Below are 23,453 nucleotides of genomic sequence, written 5' to 3' on the forward strand. Positions count from 1 at the left end.
AACATCTCAAAATAAGATGGTTACATTAATAATGTACAGTTTAGAGTCAATGCAAACGTGTATATATAACTTTAGAATGAATAATGTTTCTGTGTGATTTAAAGTATTAATGGCAGATGATCGCATATGCATAGACACAGTGTAAAATATATGCTGAGCATTTTTTTGATTTCCACCATCCTGTCAATCTCGAATCGTGAGAATTCTGACTGTAGGAAGTGTAGGATAGCAACAATAAATAAATACTAGCCAGAGCTCTTAGTTCAGTTGAAAACGCTAAGCATTTTGGAGCTCTTTAGGATGCTTCTCTGATGCATTATTATGTCAGTTTATATCCCAGTGGGCACCGGGCCTGCTGACTGCAAATCCAATATCGGTAAAGTGAATCCGATGTAGCCTCACAACTCCTCATTGGTCTGCACTGGAATCCCAGCAGCTGCTTTACTGCAGTTGCCTGTCAACCATTTTGTTTCACTTCATTGCTCTGTAGAGAGTCCAAACCCTTGGCTTTTTTTCACAGTCTTCTGCAGTCTTGCTTACATACAGCATGCACAATAAAGAGAGAATCATGCTTGACGTTGGTCTTCTCCCTGGAGAGCACTGTGTAAGTGAAAACTTTGTAGTTTCTTGGTTAATCCAGCTGCTCCCCTGAGACGAGGCACACGGCATGTGTGTGAGAGAACAAGAGCGTTTGTTGACTGGCAGCTCCCTGAACGAGTTTGATCTGTGTATTAGCTTGACCTTACATGCACTGTTGTATAACTTATTTGTGCAGAAATATCTGCACTGCAACAACTAAACTAACATTAATGGCATAGTTCAGCCCAAAATCTAAATTTTGCCATCATTTACTCACCATCAAGTCGTTCCAAACCTGTATGACTTTCTTTCTTCTGTGGAATGCAGAAGAAGATATTCTGAAGAATCTTCACACAGCACTTTTCCATCCAACGGCAGCTGCTAATCTCCAAAAATGACAAAAAAACACCATAAAAGTAATCTGTGGAGACAACTTACAAACATAGACTCGTTGGAAAAACATGCCTCTGCAATTTACTGCAGTTTCCAGCTGAAATGTGCACTAGAGGCAGTTAAACAACAAAAACGTGTATTCCCTTTCACACAAATTATGATTCCAGGGACAGATTATCGGTTAATAAAGACTTATTTTCACATGGTTCCTTGCACAATACTATGTTATGACCTCCAAAACTTTTACCATAGTGCATGATTTGCAAACTAATACATTTTGATGTTTTTACATCACTTAACCAGCTTCATATCTACGGCTTTTCTGGTATTGTAAACTTGCTCGGTAGCGCACCCGGTACAGCTTACGATGTGAAGCGCTCGGGTACGAGTTCAGTGAGACATGACTCACAATAAAAGACTTCAACGACTTGTAAAAGCAAGCTAAAATGGCATGCTTGCTTCAGCAAATGTGTTTTTATCTCACGTTTGCGTTCGCGAACACTGTCTGTTACATTTAGTGTAGTTGGTGCGTTATTTTCAAACGTGATAGAGCATTAACCCTTTAGCTCCACTCACCAGACATTTAATTTCCAAATCGCCGAGATACATACACCATCCAGTGTAATAAAATGTTGCCAGATTTTTCCAATGAGCCTGGGTTACAACTTACATGAAAAACAGATTTAAATTTGTTATTATTATTATTATTATTATTGATAATTTCCCCCTCCTGTGAGCAATTAACTCCATAATTGCTGTGACCAGAATAATGAGCCAGTGAGTTGAACTCGAGAGCTGAAATAATTGAAAGCTATTGTTGATTTGAGTCAAATCTTTTTTTTTTTTTTTTAATAAATTGTATATAATTGAATTCAATTCAATAATTGAATATAGCGGCTACTTTTAAGGAACTTTTTGGTGATCAAATTCGTGGTCAATAGAACTGTTGTCAAATAATCTTTTTCTCTTTTCATACTCTCCTAGGATGAAGAGAGTGAGCCACTGTTACCGCGTCGAGTACCGTCACATGGAGAGGACCCTGACGCAGGAAGAAGTGTGTATCATCCACAGAGCCATTGAGCAGGCAGCCGAAAAAGAGCTCGGAGTGCAGGGAAGATACTGAGCTCTCTCTCTCTTTAACCATCATGACAATCTTCCACCTCCCGCGATGAGATTCACAGATGTAGTCACATGTCTCTGTGGTGGTAAATAAAATGTGGAAACTCTCAGCAACAACTGCACTTGTTGGAGACTCCATCTGTAGTTTCTTAAAGGAACACTTCACCCAAACACGAAAATAATGTCATTGTTTACTCACCATCATGTCTGTCTAAATCTATAAGGAGAATTTTGAAGAATCTGTATGTAGATTTTTTCCAAGTAGCAACATCATAAAAGGGATAGTTCAGCCAAGAAAGAAAATTCTGTCATCATTTACTCTTTTACTCATCTGTCATCATTACTGTCATCATTTGTCATTTCAAACCTGTATTGACTGTTTAATCTGCAGAACATGCAAGAAGATATTTTTTGAAGAGCGTTGGTAACCAAAAGGTTTTGGTGACCATTGATTTCCATTGCATTGACTATTGCCTTACATTTTCATTTTTTGGCAAACCGTCTCTTTAAAACTCAATAGTTGAGCTCAAGATGACTATAGTTTTGATGCTTTTACGGAGATTTTATGGTATGTTTTTGGATCTTGACAAAAATGGTCACTATAAACTGTGACTGCAATAAAACATTATTCAGTTTGAAATAGGAGTGAGTAAATAATGACAATTGCAATTTAGGGAAAATCATGCCTTAAACATTTGCAAGATTTGACCTTGAAATGACCTTTTGGGTCATAATACCCTCTCTAGGCCTGATTGATTCGTCCCACTTCCCAGGCTGGCACTAGCTTTATCATGATACAAACCGCCGAATTAAACACAAATATCAAACAGGCCTTCTAAGTATCTGGATCCATGCCAGCATGGTGATAAGAAGGAAACGAGCTCTCATTTCCACATTTCTGTTTTCTTAAGGAAGATATGTAATGAGCTGCTGCCCAGAAATTACCAAGATAATGAAACGCTTCCTCAAAGTCACTCCACAGTAAAATGGCAAACAGGAGGCTAACAGGTCATCGTTTGTGGTAGAAAATAAAAGTATGTTGAGGTTTAATTGTGTCGCTGTTTATATATATATATGTGTGTGTGTGTGTATGTATGTGTATATACAGACTGGGTAGTACTCCAATACTTAAAGCCATATAAATGCTGCAGATTTTTGGGAGTAACTGAATTTATTTGCGCTTGAAAAAGTTTGGGGTCAGTATGGTTTTTTTTTTTTGGTTTTTTTTAAAGAAATTAATACGTTTATTCAGAAAGGACACATTAAATGTATCAAAAGTGACAGTAAATATCTTTATAAACTCTTTCTAATAAATGCTGTTCTTTTGACATTTCTATTCATCAAATAATCCTGAAAAAAGTATCAGTTTCCAGAATATATTAAGCAGCACAATAATGATAAAATTTCACATTTCATCATTAATGATAATCAGAAATGTTTCTTGAGCAGCAAATCAGCATATTATCATGATTTCTGAAGGATCGTGTGACACTGAAGACTGGAGTAATGACGCTGAAAATTCAGCTGCACATCACAGAAATAAATTACATTTCACAATATATTCACACAGAAGACCATTATTATAAATTGCAATAATATTTTACAGTATTACTGTTTGTTGTCATCGTAAGAGACACTTTTCTAACCCTAACCCAGCGATTTAGTTTTATACTAAATTTTAGTAAGTCCTTTTTATAAAATAAGCAAGGGTGGAAAAATGAACCCATCATTTGCTTATCAAACAATCTTTTACTTTTATTGCCTGGCCATTCTTTTGTTTGTTATATGTCATGTTTGTTTTTAGATCATGACATATTATCCATCAACAGATCACCCTTTTGGATCCAACATGAACAATACATCCCCATTATCCCGGCCCAACTTCATATGTATACAGAGACAGCTTGGAAAAACTGACCCCAACCAGGATGGCATTTGTTGGAGCAGACCAGAGACTCCTCTGCATCTTAATGAGCCCTTATGGTGTGATCCATGTGTCGCGCTCTTGTTTCTCAGGAGTGGCTAAAGAATACAGGAATCTTCCTTTGGGGAACAAGCTAAATTAGAATCCCAGTAATGAATTTTTGATGTGCTGCAATCAGAGACTGAATGAATGGGACACTCTTTGCAGAGCATGAGACAGTCCGGCAGGGCTACTTCTCATGTGTTAATGCATTTCTGCTGATTTATGCAAGATAGGATTTGATCACTCATTTAAATGCCAGTTTTAGAGAACAAAATGCTCAGGATGTTTAAATCCTGTCTGCAAAATACAATTATTTACTTTGTACAAATACACCACCATTCGAATATTTGGGTTTGGTTTTTTAACGTTTATGAACATGGCGGAAACGTTTAAACAAGTACTTTTTTAATTCTAAATTTGACTGGGAGTCAGTGTAAAGTGATTAAAATTGGTGTTTCATGAGATCTCTTTGATGACTTGGTTAAAAGCTTAGCAGCAGCATTTTGGACCGCTTGTAATCATTTCAGAGATGAAGTGCTAAAACACGTAAAAATAGAATTACAATAATCAAGGCGGGAGGAAATAAAAGCATGTATAATCATCTCCATCTCCACTATTGACACAAAAGGCCTCAATTTTGTAAGGTTTCTCAACTGATAAAAACAATTTGAACCAGATATTTAACGTGTTTATTGTCCCATATGAAGGTCTAAATTACGAAGGGAAGGTTTAACAGAATGCGATAAGGGGCCAAGACATTCCATCACCTTGGGAGAACACCAGCAGGAGCCAAGATAAGTAATGTTTTCTGAATTTAACTGCAGGTAATTGTTTTCCATCCAGACTTTTACAGAGTTTATACCATTTAAAAGAACAGAGAATGTCGTAGTTTCATGGGGCTTAAAAGAAAAATAAAGTTGAATATCATCTGCTTACAAATTATAGCATATACCTTGAAAAGTACTTATCAATTGCCCCAGAAGCAACAAATACAAAGCAAAAAGCAATGGGGCCAAAACAGAACCCTGGGGAACACCACAGGAGAGAGATGCTGTTGATGAGGCATAATTGTGAACTCTAACTGAAAAAGATCTATCTGACAAGTTTCAAGGCTGTTCCAGAGATACCAACATACTGTCTGAGCCTGTCAACTACAGTGATCAACGGTATCAAAAGCAGCAGTAAGATCGAATAGAACCAGAACAGAGCATTCCTCTGCATCACCTTGCTATAATAAATCATTAAAAACTCTAAGAGCAGTTTCAGTAGAGTGTAAACGCCGAAAGCCAGACTGGAATTTATCAAACACATTATACCCATCTAAAACAGCTGTACGTTGATTAACTAATACTTTTCCCAGGACCTTAGCCACAAAAGGTATAGTTTAGAAATAGGTCTATAATTTTGGGACAAGGACGGATCAAGATTTGTTTTCTTGAGAATAGGTTGAACAACAGCTTGTTTAAAATAAATTGGAACATGACCAGATGTTAATGAATTATTAATTATGGCAAGCACACAGGGACCAATGGTGTCAATAACCTTTTTAAACAAAGTAGTATGTACGACATCCAGGGGACTAGTAGAGATTTTCATAGAGCTAAGTTTAGTGAGATCTTCTAGTGTTATCGGAGAAAATTTCTCCAAAGTTACTAAACTGGAAGTACAAGATCTCTGAAGAGAAGGAGAATGAATAATATTATCTGGTATATTGTTTATCTTCTCCACAAAAAAAGGAGAGTAAACTGTTGCACTCATCAACTGAAGAGATTTGGACCACAGGTGATGGAGGAGAGACAATGTTATGTATGGTGTCAAACTAAATGTTGGGATTATGTCTGCTACTAGAGACATTCTGGCATCTTTAACCATGTTATTAAACTCCGTTAGAAATTATTTTAAATGCTGATAGTGAACTAGTAGTCGGGTAGATTTCCAAAAACGCTCAGTTTTACAACAGGTACATTTAAAGGATTCATCCAAGGGGTGGATTTAAACAGAGGGGCTGCTCTGGATTTAATTTGAGCAACTTCATCCAAGATCGGAAGGCAGTACTCATTAGAAAGTTGTACTTGAACATCAACACTACTGTTTGACATAATTATAGAGGAATTTTCAAAAGCAGCACAACATTTTTCTTCAGAAAGGTTATTTAAGATGCGATAATTAATTACCCAACTACATGGTGATGAATCTAAACTGAAAATAAGTCAAATAAAATACAATTATGATCTGAAATAAAAAAATCCTCAGACAGAACAGAACCAATATTTAAACCAAAACTAAAAACAAGATCTAAATTATGCCCTTTTATATGAGTGTGTAGCGAATCAGCTCATGGGGAAATATGAATAATTAACCATAACTAGTTATAATTAACTATTCATATTTTAGATCCGCTGTAGATATTTAGCTGACCTCTCAGGGTCAACTGTCTTGTCAATTCCAAGAACGTTAATTTCCTGGTTAAGGGAAATAACTTTCTTACTGTACAATTCTACAAGCTTGTAACGTAAATCTGCATGATTAGTGACTCCGGTTATGAGCAAACAATGAACACGTCAAGTGTGATACAAGTAAGGTTTTATTAACTACATAAACACTTAAACTAGTCTAACATACTACATAAACACATTAAGCTGGTCCAACATACACATACACACACACACACACACACACATACAGTTGGTATAGGAAAGGGTTAAAGTTTAACTCAGCATAGAAAGGCATAAAGAATGAATTTTATGGAACACTTTGCATGTACAGTGGGTACGGAAAATATTCAGACCCCCTTAAATTTTTCACTCTTTGTTATATTGCAGCCATTTGCTAAAATCATTTAAGTTAATTTTTTTTCCTCATTAATGTACACACAGCCCCCCATATTGACAGAAAACACAGAATTGTTACCAGTAACATGTTGAGTAAGATTAAATGACTATATTCATAAAGTCAGTTGCAAATTTATCAAAAACATCATCAATATGAATTTTGAAATCACCAACAATCACAATTCTAGAGAGCTTAAGAATAGGTGATAATAAGAAATCACTAAAATTATCTAAGAAGGAACTATGAGGACCAGGTGGACGATAAATTAAAATACAATAAAAGGGATCTGTATGACCAATCATTTGCAATTCAAAGAAATAGAAAGACCCAGTATTAACCATCCGGCAGAAAAAAACTATTTCTAAACACCACAGCGAGTCCTCCACCACGGCCTGAGATTCTCGGCAGGCTAATAACAGTATAATCCTTAGGGCGAATTTCCTTGAGAGGAGCATTTTCCATATTTCTTTGCCATGGTTTCAGTCAAAAGCAAAAAGTCCAGCTCCTTGGTTTTAACAATATCGTTCAACACAAAAGTTTTATTAGTTATTGAATGAGCATTTACCATTGCCATCCTGAGGGGAAGAGAAACGTTTTGGAACTTTTATTTTTTTTGGATTTTGCGAGGAAACGTACGAAGTTGATGGAGACTAAATCCGCCACTCCAACTCCACTCCACTCACGGGTGGATAAACAGTTTCCACAAAAGTATTTGGGAAAACAAGATGGAGACAGGAGAATCTGACATTACCAGCTGTAGACAAGGGGAAATCATTCCATAAACAGGCCGAAAACACAGGGGCTAGACTCCTCTGAAGCAATCAACGCCATTTCCCGATGACTCCTCACTTCCAGGACACTCAGAAAACCACCGCCAGAATCACCAGCTGAGTGGACTGATGCGGACAATAATGACTGTGGAATATCAGCCCAAGGCGGTGGAACATTATGATCTACCACTGATGATCTTATGTATAAAAGAGTTTGGCGATCATACACCTGAGCAGCAAGTCCATCATTTAGAAGTAGAAAAAAACAGAACGACACACAGGACAGCTAGGACGTAACGCAGTAGACGGACAGTGGCAGCGGCATGGCCAAACAAAGGCGCCATCTTGCCGGAAACTCAAGAAAGCAAGGAAAAATACAGTGAAATCAGTAATATTATGAAATATTATTACAATTTAAAATAAATGTGTTCTATTTGAATATATTTTCAAATGTAATTTATTCTAGTAATCAAAGCTGAATTTTCAGCATCATTACTGCAGTCTTCAGTGTCACATGATCCTTCAGAAATCATTCTAATATGCTTATTTGCTGCTCAAGAAACATTTCTGAGAATTATCAATGTTGAAAACAGTTTATATGAATAGTATATATACACCCCATGTACACGGTTGTGTGCATTTATAAATCGTATGATATATTTACAGAAATATTGATGAAATTTGTACAAATGAAACTGAAAATGGTCGTAGTATGTTGTGGTCCCTATAGAAATCCCAGTAGATCTGTGAAAACTCTTTTTGTTTCATTCCTGCAACATAAAGTAATTCTCCTTCCAGCAATGTGATGTAAATGTTGAAGTTAATTTGAAGTTCACCTCTTCTTGGCCTTTTACCAATTTGGAGAAATTCAATCTGACATTCCTGTTTATCTGAGTTGAAAATGAACAACTTGATTTGAGAAATCCCTGATTTTCCAGGATGTTCTAGATGGATCAATAATGTCAGAGGCTGGCAAACACAATAGAAATGGACCAGATCAATCAAGGGGAATTAGAAGAAGGAAAAAGAAAAAGGCAATCTGTCACCCTGTTTGTTAGGAATAAGAAAATGGCCAGAACACCACTTCCATTGAGCTTTTGGAGAGTTTTTTTTTTACATTTTATGTAGGAGTTTCAGCGCTGGGCTCAACACTTGGATCAGATTCTGTATGAAAGATCAATGCATTTATAAAAATAGATCAAAATTTGGTTCGGCCCTTGACTTGTGCTCAAACCCGACACAAGACCTCACTTCTGAGAAACTCAGAGATCCAGAGTTCAAAGTCATCAGAGTCATTAGCATAAGAAATTTACCGTTGGTTTTACCAAAAACTTTTTCCAGTTCAAATCCAGTCATTTTTATTGTCTATGCTCGTCTTTTTTGGTTCGTGAGATGCTCATTTTTCACGTCTGTCTGTTTCTATTCATCACTGAAGCGTCATGGAACCAAGAAAAAGTTTAGGGCTAAAGTGCAGGTGCTTATTTATTACCATTTATTGAAACTCAAAGACGGGCACAAATACATAAAATCTGATATGATCAATTTTAAATCCCTTTTTATTGTTTCCTCTCAGGCAAAGTGCAACAGTTCAACTGGGAATTCATGTTGGAGGTCTTTACAGCCAATTTTCTTGCAAAGGAAATGCAATTTTCTCTTCCTCAGGATCACACAGTCTTCTTAAGAGTCTCGTCGTAAAAATAATCAAATGAGCTATGGAGCCATTAAGCGGTCAAACAAGGAAAAATGCATTTTGGATAGTCAAAGATGTTATGTACTAACTCGCTTGGTTTGATTCTGGCACTTGCCTTTTGACATCTGTGATTTTATGTTGGATTACTGATGATAAAGTCACAATTCCATTGGTCTGGCCAGTAAATGTTTGAAACCAGATCCAGAACTGCATCATAGAGCAGAGCAGATTTCACCCACATAGACTTGCATCTGTCATAAGTTTATGAGTGTGACCTATACAAGCAATATATCTACTCCCTATATTTTTACAAGATCTCTATGGACATGTGTTAATATAAAACCTCGCAACCTTAATATTTATGTGTCTGTCATTTCAGAGACAGTATAAAGTGTGTAGACGGACCACTTAATATGGTGGCCTAAGATTGGGACAGTTTTTACCATTTGTCTATAATCCTGAATTATATTATTATATATATATATTGTATATTATCCTGAATTCACCCTTAACCTTCTGATGCTGTTCAGTCATTTTTTATCGAAAATTTGTATGTTTTGCTTTGTTAGAATTTTTTTACTTCATCAGATTAGTACAAAACTTGGTAAAGGTTCTGGCACTTTCTATGTGAACACACACACACACAAAATTAAAAAAAATTAAAATTAGACATGAGTTGACAAGGTTAAATGGTCCTGAAGAAATAGTCACACTTGTGATATTCACGGTCAAAACGCATTGGAGATGAATGGGAAGCAAATTTAGTCTAGTGGAAACGTTTGGTACTGCGCCCAAACAAAATCTTACTGAAAGCTAAATTTTTTGAGATATCAATCTCAACTTTGGAACACAACTTTTTTTTTTTGAGTTTCACTTTTTTCACTTCAGCAATAATCTGCCACATGTCTTCTTTAAAAAGAGACCAAACGTAAGTGTGCACCAAAGTATTCAAAATTTACACCAGTTTAAGTTGGAAATTTAATTTTCAGGTCTATGCTCAAAAAAGTGGTTAACAGGTAATACTTGGATCATAACTATTCCATAAATATAATTTAGTACCATCAAATACCCTAAAAATGCAATATATATATATATAAAAAAATTTAGAAGTAAAATATATTGTTAATTTCATTTGAAAAATAAAAATGTTACCACCATGCGGGTTAATATTATTCTGACAATCTTTCACATCAACAAGATCTGATCAAGCTGATTTGCCAGATTATATTGCTATGCCAACGTTGTACATTTTTTAGTTGCATTTAGAATTGTTTCTTTTTATCAAGTTTATGCATTTCCATTTTCTGCATCTCTCCAACTGCGAGGCATTGCCTTCTCCATGCTCTTCTATTGTGATATAAGAGATCCTATCAGAGCCATATTGTGTTATATATCAAGCTTGAGTCTCCGGGAGTAAGTCACAATGTCTGATGCAGATGGGGAAGGGTTAATAATGGCATTAAAGTACCAGCCGCAGGCGGTGGGGAGGGGGCATTAAGCCGAGAGGTTATTCAGATCGGATGCTGTTATGAGGTACGATGGAGCTGCCAGGTGACACCCGTATTAATCACACCGTGCTGCTGCCACCCCTCCTGGAAAACTCCCAGGATGCACTCTCACCCTTAATGGCCTGAGGGGAAAGAGAGGAGAGAAATGTGCAGTGCTCACTGGAGAGACGGTCAAGCACTGCCCTGAATTACAAAGATGGAAATCAGCTTTCAAACTTTATTCCAATATTTAATTTAATACACAAAAGCAGCTTTCCACAAATCTATGCCTCTAAAATGGAACGAAGTAACTCAACCTTCTAACTTAAATGCAGACAAAATCAATATGATTTCACCGTTGTTCCCCCCTCCCCGACCAAGACCTCAACCAACCTGGGAGTCCTAATAAATAATAAAACAAAATCACATTACATACGTTATGCTTAGCTAGTGTTGACCTAGTTTTTAAATGAACTATTACAGCCTTTGCTATCTGCTGGATATATGTTTAATATTGGTTCCCTTTCATGGGAACTTCGAACTGCGTCCTCTAGGGGTCGCTATGGCCTAGAAAAGATGTATAAGAAGCTGTTTGTCAACCATATTTAAAAAGTCAATGTGAACACCCATTTGCAATACATTTTACTTCCATTTCCAGAAATGTGACTTATTTCTAGGTGAAGATATTCAATGAGGGAAAAAATGTAGTGTGGGACTTGATTTTATCCATCAGGATTTGACTGAATAATAAACAATTGCAAAAACAGCAGCCAGATTGAATTGGGGTTTGCGAAAATACCAAAATAGCTATTATTTTTGGTTGTTGTTTATAGGGGTCCTATTATGCTTTTTCACTTTTTCAACTTTAGTTAGTCTGTAATGTTGCTGTTTGAGCATAAAAAAGATCTGCAAAGTTACAAAGCTCAAAGTCCAATTCAAAAGGAGATATTTTATTTAACAGAAATCACTTTTCAAAAACTACAACGAACGACTCGTTTGGACTACAACGCATATTTTCCGGGATTTGTGATATCACAAATATCGACGAATGGGACGAGACCTGGTTGAGCTGCACTAGAGAAAGCAACGAGTGTTATCACTATGTCGGAGACACGCTAGCTTTCCCAAGGCAGATGAACTTAGAGTGGTTACAATCATCCGGGTTTAAATCGCGTTCAAATTGATTTGATTTTGACGCAATATTTACACTGAAGCTCGCAGGCGGCTATGGTAAGGGGCATGACATTTCCCGACCAGGCGCAGAGTGCTGCCAATCACAACACACACTGGCCCAGCTAACCAATCACAGCACATTTCGTATTTCAGAAGGCGGGCCTTCATTTGATGCAGGAAATATTCAAGCCGTTCATGCCAGACTGGGGAGAGAGGTGTTGTAATAATATAAAATATGTGAAAAAGAATGTGTTTTTCGAACAACCTAGTATGAGAGCCTGTTCTAGTACACCCCCAAAACAAAATCAAGACTTTGTAAAAGAGCATAATAGGACCCCTTTAACATTTAATAATAAAAGCCAAAGTCATGCCAGCAGAAGGTTTTAGAGGAAACTGCATGTTACATCATTAACCCAGTAGGTGGCAACAAGTGACCATCTTGATGAGTCATTGAATCATTTATCAACCGATTCATTCAATGACTGATTTATTCAGGAATGAAACTCAACTACTGTGGTTGCATCCGAAACCGCACAGTTCCCTACTATATAATAAGCAAGAAACAGTATATGAAGTATATACGAAATAATAAAGAAGGAAAAAGTCCCCAAATGGCCTACTATTTACAGCAAGATTCTGAAGTGCGCATCTGATGGACCCTTTATTATCCCATGAGGCCACGGGAGAGGATTTGTAAATTCCAATTAAATTCAAGTTTATTTGTATAGCGCTTTTCACAATACAAATCGTTGCAAAGCAACTTTACAGCAAATTAAGTTTCTACAATATTTAGTGGTAGCTTATCAGTGGTGACTGTCTGTTAATGCACATATGGCAGAACTGTACAGAAAAATCTATTAAAGACGTAATGAAACAGACGATGAACACTATTAACAGCAATTATTTTATGATGCAATCAAACGTATATCAAAATGTGGTAGTTCTGTATGTTGTTTCAGGGTTGGCATCATCTGAGGTCCTCTGAGGGGTTGGCATCTTCTCTTCTCAGGTGTTCTGGATCCAGACTGAAGCTTGTGTAGATCCTAGGCAGAAACAGAGAAACAAATAGAGACATAATTAGCGTAGCTGCTGTTCCAACCAAGCACAATTGATTTGTTTAACCAAAGCTAAAGAAAAATTATGTGCATTTGATCAGCTATAACTGCAGTACAAGATTAGGAGATGCTTTATTTGAATGGTAAATGGCAGTAAAGCGACAACTGACGCTGGTAGGTCACATGACATTGACAAATGTAGTAAATCCACATTACATGCTACACACATCATATATGATTATAATTATTCAAAAGAAGTACTTACTCAGAGAGTATGCAATTTCAGATACAGCATCTTTCTGCAGGCTATATCGTTATGCCAATAGATAGCGTCAAGTGACCATCTTTAAGGGTCATTGAATCAATCATTAACCGATACCTGATTCGTTTAGTGACTCTGATTCATTCAGGAACAAAGCTCAACTGGGTGTTGCTCAGACATGTGTTGGTGGACTTCATGTGGAACTATTTTTGTTGGCCAAGCAACAATACGACGTAAGTGGCAATACTGTGTCTGATATGAACTTTTTGTTAAATAAATTGCATTCTAAGAAATGTCTGTAAAAAAGCAGAGCCCAGTGTATCCGGTTAATATAACGCACAGGCGCATTGCCAGTGTTTTGAATCAAGCATTGCATTGTGTTGTGTTTTAGGTTGAAAGAAATGCGTGTAAACTCGATGGACATTTCTGCAAAGTGATAAAAAAAATAGAGAAGGTAATTTTGACTTTATGTCTCATAATTCTGAATTTTTCCTTTATTGTGAGATATAAACTGCACAAGTCTGATAATAAAAGTCCAAATTGTGCTAAATAAAACTGTGAGAGAAAAATTACTTTTTTTATTTATTCTGTGCCAGAAAAAATAAAAATAAATAAATACATTCGTACATAAATGAGTAAAACAAAAAATAATAATTAAAAAACCCAGTTCAAAGTGGGAAAAAGTTAGAAATGCAATATATACTAAACTTAAAATGGTGAAATGTAAACTCGGATTTGGAGGGGAAATTTTTTTTTATATCTTGCAACTTTTTTTTTTCTTCTCAGAAATGTGAGAAACAAATTCTGAGTTCTGAGATAAATGTCACAATTAAATGTAAAACATTTTTTTTTTGGTGGAACCATGGTGGAAACGGGCTAACAACTTAACTTAAATTACCAGTACCTTTTCTGTTTTTCAACATTTTTTTTTTCTTGCAGTGATGTTGTGAACTCAATATCACCCCTCATAATCATGACGTTGACTGAATATTATTAGTATAGTATATACTAATACAATCTTGGGCAGCCATGTCCCAGCTGAAAATCATGTGGACTATAAACAGGACTAATTTAACATCTAACGCAATATTTGACATGAGAAATACACTCTGCCTTCAGCTCTTCATTCTTAATTAGATGGTTCAAAAATTGTCAGTATGTTTGAAGGAGGCCTCGCTCTGTCTGCATTTGCCTCCATGAATCTAGACTTAATAGCACTTCAGGTGTGTGAGGTAGGCCTTTGTGAATTGTAGCCCCGATCTTCCAAATAGTCAAGGGTCTGGCGCACCACGCAGTTTGTATGACACAAAGTTATTTCTCACTGCTCTCTGAGTGCTCTCTTGTTATATTTCATTCTCAGGTACTCCTGGGCTATTTGTTTTGTGCTTGTGTCATCTGAAAAACGAGCTGAAAAGAGAAATGGAGAGGGTTCCAGAAAATTAAAATTTTTCTCTGAGACGGAAGATTTATTGAACCAGGGAACCAGTCTCCCAGAGACTTGAAAGTCACACACTACAGCAGCAGCGTTTAGCAGTCAGGTCTTGGACCTATTCGTTTTGCAGAAAAGTCCTACACCTGATATGGCCCCTAAAAGGATCCTGAGAGCTTGTCAAGAGGTAAAGCAGCAAAACTAACCTGTAATAAAATTACCAACAGATAATTTTTCAGACACTTCCAAAAACCTGTTCATAGCAGCACTGCATAATCTCCAGTATCTTGTGAACCTCAAACGGATTTGAAAACTTCATGTTTAAAAATGTAGGAGTGCTATTGCAACAAAATATCAAACTAAATATCTTCACTTTTCTGATTAATTTTAGCAATGACCTTTAAATAGTTGGTCGCTGGGTCATATTTCGGGATGAAGCCATGCTCAAATTGAAATTCCCCACTTCCAGTCTTTTCCGATAGCTTTCCAATCAATAATATGGCATGGTCACATGTAAACAAAACAGAATGGTGCTATAACTCAGAACAATTTCATCTTCTTTTGCAAATTAAGGGAGAAAAACACAACACACAAAATGCTCTAGAAATAGCCATTGGAAAGCCAAAAATAGTGAAGCATTATATATTGCATTCAATTAGTTAATGCATTCTCAGAAATAGTCTATATTTACACATTATGTATTTAGTTTCATTGTGACACTGTCAGCATGATCATATTTCATGTTGTTCTTTGACCTTAGCAACTTTCTTATTGCTTAATTATTAATTTAGCTATTTTTCCCCAAATAATTTTTAGTTACCATCACCATCAAATGAAATCAAATGTCTCTTCTCACAAGCAAATTTTCAAACTTTCCATTTTTTCCCTGTAAGGCTCAGCTTATTATTTAAACACATCTGAGCCCTGCTTTACAATGTGTAATTTTTAAGATGTCCGGAACACACAGCACCTTGTCATGTCCAACATGATCAGCTGTCATGTCAGTCCAAACTTTGCTTTCGGTGTCGGGCAGAATATTATCCATGAATCCTGCGCATGCTGTATCGGTCATGCTGTCGTATTCAGATTTCTTGAGCGCATCTCTAAACCAAGCTAGCGTTTGGCGTGTGGAGAGGAACTGTGAATATGTATGGAAAAAGAAAATGAAATTTATTACAAACCTCAAGGGGCTTGCACTCAAACAATAAGATCCTTGTCATTGTCAGCAAATTCTGCTCCGTAAGTCCCCAACTGCTTGGTCGCACAAGTGAGAGCTGGATGACATCTGCTTCAATACAATGTGATAACAAAACACAGTTGATATTTCAGGAACAGAATCCACTGCTGAAAAGATAACATAAGGGACTTTAAAGGGGTCATATGATGTTGCTAAAAAGAACATTATTTTGTGTGTAATTTGGTGTAATGAAATGTGCTTATGCGGTTTAAGGTTTAAAAAACACATTATTTTCCACATACTGTACATTATTGTTGCTCCTCTATGCCCCGCCTTTCTGAAACATGTCGATTTTTACAAAGCTCATCGGTCTGAAAAGTGAGGTGTGCTCTGATTGGCCAGCTATCCAGTGTGTTGTGATTGGCTGAATACCTCAAGCGTGTGACGGAAATGTTACGCCCCTCTCATACTGTGATGCCGTCCGGCCGGAGCGACGAGACAAAAACAATAAAACCCATTATAAACGAGGCATTTGTTGCATCCAGTGCGGACATAATTACGGATTATAATGACTTGTACGGTCTTTTTACGCATTGCATCGTGCCGCATAAACATAAAACCATGTCTGCATTTGTGATCGGAGAAATGACAAACAACAAGTGCTACTCTACACTGCTCAAAACTCGCGTTTGAATCGTCAGTGGCAAATTCTTTAAATATAAAAAAACGTACTTACAGTCTTTGAGTCAGAACACTCTTCCAGGATCAGGAAACAGTCCTCCATTTGGGTTGAAGTGTTCTGGAACAGTGTTGTAAATACAACTTAACGACTGATTTCTAGTCGTGTCCTCTTTTGGAAGACCAAACAAAGTAGTTTCGCTTTCACAACGAAACACACAGTGTCTTCACAACATGGTGGCGGCGGCGGCAACAACAATAAAGTTACGCCTTCTTTCTTTGCGTGAACATTTGGGCAATGCAAATAGTAAGATTAAGCTTAATTTAGTATCTTAGATTAGCTTAGCATCTTAGTAGCTTTTGATTCAAATGTGGGATACAAATCACTGAACTTGATTCAAATATGGGAAGTACATTTTGAATCTTTGAACATGATTCAAATAGTGGGAATGATACTTGAATCATTGGAAATGTCTCAAAAAAGGAGACAGAATTTGAATAATTAAACATGAATCACAAAGTAAAATAAATAAATAAATTGACAAATTGCACTTAAATTATATGAGGAACATAGCACTTGAATCATTGAACATGATTCAAATAGTATGAGTATAATTTGAATAATTGAACTTGATTCAAGTTCAGGAGGTAGCTTAGTATTTGAATCATTGAACCTGACTCAAAAAGGGGAAGTAGAATTTGAATAACTGATTCAAAAGGTGAAAATAGTGTTTGACTAATTGATTCAAATAAAGAAAGTATCACTTGAATCATTGAACATGATTGAAATAGTGGGAGTAGATTAGTATTTGAATCTTTAAACTTAATTAAAAGAGAGGAAGTCGCTTTTGATTCAAATATAAGAGGTATAGTTTGAATCTTTGAACATCATTCAAAAAGGAGAAATAGATTCCAGTAGTGGGCATTCTGTTTGAATTATTGAACATGACTCAATACGTGAAAATATTTTAATCACCGAACTTGATTCAAATAAGGAAAGTAGCATTTAAATCATTGAACATGATTGAAATAGGAGTAGTATAATTTGAATTAATACATTTGATTCAGAAGTAGCATTTAAATCGTTAAACATGATTCAGATAGTGGGATTCAGATAAAATACATGTATTAGTATTGAACATTGTTCAACTAGATCAGGGGTGGCGAACTCCGGTCCTGGAGAGCCGCAGCCCTGCAGAGTACAGCTCCAACCCTAAGTAAAACTCACCTGCCTGTAGCTTTCTAGTAACCCTTCAGACCTTGATTAGCTTGTTCAGGTGTGTTTGATTAGGGTTGAAGCAAAACTCTGCAGGGCTGCGGCTCTCCAGGACCGACGTTCACCACCCCTGAACTAGAGGAACATAGTGGTTCTAGGTGAACCACTGTACACAATTCATTTAATTAGTCAAGTCAAATTAAGTAAAGCTGGTCAAATGCCCAACAATAACAGAGACAGAATGAAAGGACTTAAGCTAAATTAGTATTTGAAACAATGAACAAGATTCAAATAGTTGGGAGTAGTATTTGAATCGTTGCACAATGATTCAGGCCAAGTCATGCAAGTCTTGTTGTTGAAATCGAAATCAAGCTTCTCTCCAGGGAGGCTGAAGCCACGTGCTTTGTTGTAGTGAAGCCATAAAGAGTGTTGAAGATTGACTGTTTGGAGCATGCAAGCACAAGATGCAGTCTCAGCCAGCATGCATGAAACTCAACCAGATTTGAGCAACTGAGGTGGTACAAAGTGGTTGCCATGGAAATTCAGCTCAAGTCCGATCTGGCTAGGTTGTCAGAAAGAAACCCAGCTCGCATTTATATCTCGAACAGATGTTACACGTCTCCTAGTGTTCGAAATTTAACTCAGTTTAGGATTTTTTTCTCTTTCTTTGTATGCTGTCTTTTTCAGTGTAGCATAATCACTGTTGCTCCTCTGAAAATTATTTGCAGCTTCTGCATGAAATAAATCTCATGTTCATCCTTGAGTGGATTTTGACATTGTTCAAAAGTTTTTTTATCTGATTATCCTAATTGCAAACAGCATTATGGCACATCAATAGGTATTAAACTGATACTTAATATCTTCTTGAACAAACATGGTAATATTGTTTCAGACCAATGCTACAACAGCACCTTGAGGCAAGGGAACCAGCGGCATACTCCCTATTCCCAGGGGCTCTTAGAAATGCAAATGCATTCGGATATTTACCAGACTGGCAGAGAATTGAAGCTTGTAGATCACAGCATGAATTATGCATTTTTGTTGTTATTGGTTCAGTAATTTTCCCTCCAAATTAGCGTAATGCTAAAATTTTGTTCAGTTCTCCAGTCTCTGTTTGCTGGGTGCTGTACCTTATGTTTAAAGGAATAGTTCACCCAAAAATTAACATTTGCTGAAATTTACTCACCCGCAGGCCTTTCAAGATGTAGATGAGTTTGTTTGTTCATCGGAGCAGATTTGGGGAAATGTAGCATTCCATCACTTGCTCACCAATGGATCCTCTGCAGTGAATGGGTGCCATCAGAATGAGAGTTCAAACAGCTGATAAAAGCATCCCAGTAATCCACAAGTAATCCACACCACTCCAGACCATCAATTAAAATCTTGAGAAGTGAAAAGCTGTGTGTTTATAAGAAACAAATCCATCATTAAGGTGTGTCCTCTATCCACAATATTTTCTTTCTCCAGTGAAAAAGTTTTCTTGTCTGAATCAGGAGAGAAATGTGCACAGATCAAGCACCATTTACAAGCGAAAGCAGACCAAAATAGTTCTGAACAAATATGTGGGAGGATTTTGATGTGAGAGAAAACAGGAGATGGACTTTTTCACTGGAGGAAGCGTTATTATGGATTATGGATCCATATTTTAGTCTGACGCAACAACCTGAAGTTAAAGGGGTCATATGATGTTGCTAAAAAGAACATTATTTGGTGTATTTGGTGTAATGAAACACATTATTTTCCACATACTGTACATTATTGTTTCTCCTCTATGCCCCGCCTTTCTGAAACGCGTCGATTTTTATAAAGCTCATCGGTTTTTCACATCAAAACACACAGCGTCTTCACGACATGGCGGCGGCAACAATACTACAGTGAGAATAAAAGTTACGCCTTCTTTCTTTGCGTGAACATTTGGGCAGTTTTTTTACATTTTGTTAGAACGAGGCGTTTTAGGTAGGAGTGGTTGACTCTTATCTTTTATAAAGAATATCTCTTTGGATTTGAGACTTTAGTCTTTGCAACTTTACAGATCTTCTTTATGCACCAAGAGCTTGTAACACTCCAAAGAGAAAGGAAAAATTGAAACCGCATCATATGACCCCTTTAAAAACGTCTTAATAATGAATTTGTTTCTTACAAACATGCAGCTTTTGGCTTCACAAGACATTAACTGATGGACTGGAGTGGTGTGGATTACTTATGGATTAGTGAAATGTTTTTCTCAGATGTTTGGACTATAATTCTGACGGCACCCATTCACTGCAGAGGATCCATCAGCAGTAATATAGCACTCATCTACACCTTGAATAACTTTTTTTTTTGTTCTTGAAACAACTGTACAGATATGTAATCAAACAGATTTGTATTTTATTATTTTTTTTTTATAAGTATGTAATGTACTTCAGCTATAAAAAAATGGGAACACTGGGGACAGACATTTACTAAATGGGATGTTCACAATTTAGTACTTGAAAGTTTCATGGGATCCAAGCCTGGTGAAAATGTTTTCTCGTGATTTGCCTTTTACACAAAAGAAACCGCAAACATCACTGATGGCAGTTCATTTTGGTGGATGTCAGCTTTAGACGAGATCTAATCAGTGCTTCTGTGTTTCCGTTTGGGTTTTGAGAATTTAGGACAGGTATTTTTAGAAGGCGGTGTAACCACCAGCAGCAGCTTCAGTCTCCTTGTCAAGGGAAGTCTGCTTCACTGCAAAGCTCACATCTGATGGAAACTGATGAAGACATTTTTCTTTGTACGGCCACAGAATTTTAGATCAGAACAACTGATGTGAGGAAATCTAGTTATCGCTGTAAAATGGTGTAGAAAGAGGAGAGAAATGGAGGGAGGAGAAAAATGGAGGAAGGGAGAGAGAGGAATGTGCGAGTACAAATATGTGAAAGAGATGATGTCATCTGAATGGTTTCAGTCTGGATAAAAGCTTGATCTATCTATCTATCTATCTATCTATCTATCTATCTATCTATCTATCTATCTATCTATCTATCTATCTATCTATCTATCTATCTATCTATCTATCTATCTATCTATCTATCTACAATATTTACTGTAGATAGATCCATCTTTCTCAGGTGTGATTGTCTTTCTAGCATAAAGGGCACAAACATCTTCCTAGCATACACATTTGAAGGGCAGGCGATCTGACCCTGCGTCCCCTGCACCAGCGGCTCCTGGAGCCGAGGCTCGCTCTGGCATACCGTCTGTGATCTCTCTCCAGCAGCGCAGGTGATCTGTGGCAGAAAAGAAATCAATTTTAATGTCACTGCACAGCATCTGACGAGTGCAAATCCAGGACTGAGGCAATTAGTCTGACTTCCTCTCTTTCCTCTGTCTTTCCTCTATTCATTCTGTCTTCTGTCGCAGTTTCTCTCTCGCTTGATTCTCGCAAAAAGTCATTCATTCTCCGTCCTTGTGTTGTCTCAATTTACTGCTTTCGCTTTCTCTGAGAAGCTGTCTGTCAGCTGTCTTCTTCTCTTCCTCATGTTTCTCCTCTATTTTTTTTAACCCCTACTCTTTCCTACATAATCGCCTCTCACTTTCTCTTTCTATACTTTCTGTTTGACCCTCTACTTTACAGTTCTTTAAATATGCCTGCTTTGTTTTTGCCTTCTTCTTGGATGGGAATTGTGTGGGCACCGTCAGCTCAGAAATATGGTATGGGTGCAGTTAATCTGTTCCTTACTGTGAAACCAAGCCAATATTATTTTATATTGGCTGCCCAGAGAAGACTTGAAAGTATACCAAATAATGCTTGGTTGATCCTGCAACAGCAGATGGGCTTATTGTTGCCCAGAGGCCCAAAACTCCAGACTAACAGCACCTTTATTTCACAGCTGCAGACAGGTGAGACAGTCGATTTGTGTTTTAGGCATCACCACAAAGTAGATATAAAGCATCTGTACTTCAGAAATTCATTATTATAAAGGGAGACATAAATAGAATAAATTCTGTAGTTCCTTGTGCTGATGAGACATCAGGATTGCAGATATATGTACCATATATGCACCTTGTATGCCTCATACATTCTTTGAATCACTATACAACGCCCTATTACACAATACGTTTCCTCAGTTCTCAATTTTGATTGGCTGAGAAACTTAGTGACCTTTTGAGACCTTCGTGACCTTTTCCTTGAACACAGGACCCACTCTCTAAATGGCAATGAGACTTTATGTCTCTTCATGTATAAAAATGATCAGATCATTGCAAATTGATGCTGTAAGGAGTTATAATCAAATATCATTCCAATGCATAATTAAATGTTATGTCTGCAAACCACATGTTTGACTATTATGCTTTATTCATAAATTATTTGTGGCATTATGAATGACTATAGAATGGTTTATGCAGGGTTCCTCAATAGGCGGCCACAAGAGAAAAAAGTTTGGCCCGCGCTAATTTCAAATAATTTGAAAATTCAAACGCAGCATCAGAAAGTTACATTAACTTACATCATGTCTACACCAGACGCGAGCGGCGCGGCGCGACGTGACACAATAAAATACAGAACCCATTATAATCAGTGATGCTGTTGGCACTGGATGCAGCGCGATACGACAAATCCCCGACAGTAAACTGCTGACTCGTTCTATTTATAACGTACTGACACAGTGTTCAAATGATTTGCAATGCTTTGTTGCGTCCAGTGTAGATACAATGTGACAGCAAAAACATGACGAGTGTGTAGAAAAGAAAAGTGGACACGGAAAAAGTTTGCTTTAATTTATTTTCAAGATCTGAGGTAAAATATCTATTATTGCTTTCACTATGGCTATAAAGATAACGCAAAATAATATTCAAACTCACATTAGACAGTTTTAATATTGAATGAAGCACATAATCATTACCTGAGATTATCACTGTCATATTTTGTATGTTGTTCCTACCGCGATGTCACAGAAAATAAAAACCGATCCTAAAATAGAATCCCGTGTAGTTTATTGTCACGTGTCGCTGTCGCGGTGGTTAGGACAAAAACTACATGGAAAATATACATTTTTTTCGCGTCGTATCTGGTTGGGACACAGGTGTTACAGTTTGATCCCCCCCCCCAAAAAAATCTAAGCATAAAAATATTAATACTAACAAATTTAATAACTGATTCTGCAATTAGGGAAAGTGGAGAGAAGAGATCCAGTCTGGGAATGAAGCAGGAACAGTTGATTTGCATGGCAGACATGGAGATCCAGATTTTATGTTTGTTCATTTGTTTTTAATATTCAACAGGCAAAGTTCTTCTGTATCTAAATGCAAAAATGTTCATAATTGTTTGAATAAAACAGACTACTGGGGGGGAAATCTGAATATTCATCTTGTGACCATCTTGTGATTATTTTAGCAAAAGCAACAATAATATAATAAATATAATAATACAGTATATATATATATATACACACACACACACACAGTATATTACAGATGTGAGTACACCTCTCTCATTTTTGTAAATATTTTATTATATCTTTTCAACACTGAAGAAATGACACTTTGCTACAATGTAAAGTAGTGAGTGTACAGCTTGTATAACAGTGTAAATTTGCTGTCCCCTCAAATATACCTCAACACACAGCCATTAATGTTTAAACCGCTGGCCACAAAAGTGA

At 36.8% G+C, this 23,453-nt stretch overlaps 1 long non-coding RNA gene across 1 annotated transcript in view; it reads left to right on the plus strand.

The window, feature by feature from the left end:
• The window catches only part of LOC107600180 (uncharacterized), a 17,635-nt gene extending 14,505 nt beyond the window's left edge, over positions 1-3,130 (plus strand). Inside the window, exon 3 of the long non-coding RNA XR_001610737.1 lies at positions 1,957-3,130. This is a non-coding gene — a long non-coding RNA (uncharacterized lncRNA). The remainder of the gene's footprint in view (positions 1-1,956) is intronic.
• The last annotated feature ends 20,323 nt before the right edge of the window (positions 3,131-23,453 follow it).

Source organism: Sinocyclocheilus grahami, unplaced genomic scaffold (genome assembly GCF_001515645.1).
Source record: "Sinocyclocheilus grahami isolate Dianchi unplaced genomic scaffold, SAMN03320097.WGS_v1.1 scaffold279.1, whole genome shotgun sequence".
Taxonomy (NCBI): Eukaryota; Metazoa; Chordata; class Actinopteri; order Cypriniformes; family Cyprinidae; genus Sinocyclocheilus; species Sinocyclocheilus grahami.